Source organism: Tenrec ecaudatus, chromosome 5, assembly GCF_050624435.1.
Source record: "Tenrec ecaudatus isolate mTenEca1 chromosome 5, mTenEca1.hap1, whole genome shotgun sequence".
Taxonomy (NCBI): Eukaryota; Metazoa; Chordata; class Mammalia; order Afrosoricida; family Tenrecidae; genus Tenrec; species Tenrec ecaudatus.
Genome location: NC_134534.1, coordinates 85,660,429 through 85,662,274, shown reverse-complemented (window position 1 = coordinate 85,662,274; position 1,846 = coordinate 85,660,429). Strand labels below are relative to the sequence as shown.

At 40.2% G+C, this 1,846-nt stretch overlaps 1 pseudogene; it reads left to right on the top strand.

Moving 5' to 3' along the window:
• Positions 1 to 799: 799 nt before the first annotated feature.
• Positions 800 to 1,630, top strand: LOC142448830 (small ribosomal subunit protein eS1 pseudogene; annotated as a pseudogene).
• Positions 1,631 to 1,846: the final 216 nt, after the last annotated feature.

The window sequence follows — 1,846 nt, the reverse complement described above, 5'->3', positions numbered from 1 at the left end:
AACTGAGGAATACATGAAGCACTTGTTGATAAATATCAAGGATTGACCTTCACGTTGATTTACAACTCAATGCAAAGAAGATCAAAATCCTCACAACTGGGCCAATATGTAACATCATGATAAATGAAGAAAGAATTGAAGTTGTCAAGGATTTTGTCTTGCTTGGATCCACAATCAATGCTCATGGAAACAGCAGTCAAATGATCACCAGATGAGTTGCAATAGGTAAACCTGCTGCACATGACCTCATTAGATTATTGAAAAACAAAATTGTCTTTAAGGACTAATGTGGTTCTGACCCAAGCCACAGTGTTTTCAAGCACCTCATATGCATGCGAAGATTGGACATTGAATAAGGAAGAGTGAAACAGAATCGATGTATTTGAATTGGGGTGCTGGACTGCTAAAAGAACAAACCAATCGATCTGTCTTGGAAGAAGTACAGCCAGATATCATAAACTAGAGGGAAAACAAAGTGAGGAAACCTCTCAATGAGTTAGATTCACGCTGTGGCTACAACAATGGGCTCAAGAATAAGAACAATTATAAAATTGGCATAGGACAAGGCAGTGCTTCGTTCTCTTGTGCACAGAGTAGCTATCACTCGGAATCAACTTGATGGCACCTAACAGCAACATAATTTCCCACTACATAGTGTTCACAATTGACGCTCACTGACAGATGCCAGTGTATTGATGTGTTTACAGTAGAAACAGCAAACTCATTTTGTAAAATCTCTTGGACTATTGCATCTAGAAATACATCAAAAGATATGCATACAGCCCTTTTGGCTCTCTGCACGACGCCATGGCGGTTGGCAAGAACAAGCGCCTTACCAAAGGTGGCAAAAAAGTTGCTAAGAAGACAGTGGTTGATCCGTTTCCTAAGAAAGATTGGTGTGATGTGAAAGCACCCGCTATGTTCAACATAAGAAATATTGGGAAAACACGAGTCACCAGGACTCAAGGAACCAAAATTGCATCTGATGGCCTCAAGGGTCGAGTTTTTGAAGTGAGCCTTGCTGATCTACAGAACGACGAGGTTGCCTTTAGGAAATTTAAGTTAATTACCGAGGATGTTCAGGGCAAAAACTGCCTGACCAACTTCCACGGCATGGACCTGACACGGGACAAGATGTGCTCCATGGTCAAGAAGTGGCAGGCCATGATTGAAGCTCATGTTGATGTCAAGACTACCGATGGGTATCTACTTCGTCTGTTCTGTGTTGGTTTTACTAAAAAACGCAATAATCAGATTCGGAAGACCTCGTATGCTCAGCACCAGCAGGTCCGCCAAATCCGAAAGAAAATGATGGAAATCATGACCCGAGAGGTGCAGACGAATGACTTGAAAGAAGTGGTCAATAAATTGATTCCAGACAGCATTGGGAAAGACCTAGAAAAGGCTTGCCAGTCTATTTATCCTCTCCATGATGTGTTTGTCAGAAAAGTAAAGATGCTGAAAAAGCCCAAGTTTGAATTGGGAAAACTCATGGAGCTTCATGGTGAAGGTGGCAGTTCTGGAAAAACTACTGGCGATGAGACAGGTGCAAAAGTGGAGCGAGCTGATGGCTATGAGCCACCAGTTCAAGAATCTGTTTAAAATTCAGACTTAATGTTAACAAATAAAAGATCTTATTGTGAAAAAAAAGATATGCATACATAGTAAAGGCTAGAAAAATAATTTTCTAACCATAATCCAAAACACTAAAAGAATAGTTGGCAAGTGTTGAGTATTATGGACACTAGAGGAGGAATCGTGTATAGTTAATCAATGTTGAAGCCAAAAGAGAGAATTCAGGACTTAAAAAAATCACCTAAGTTGTTATTGAAACATTCCAAAGTGT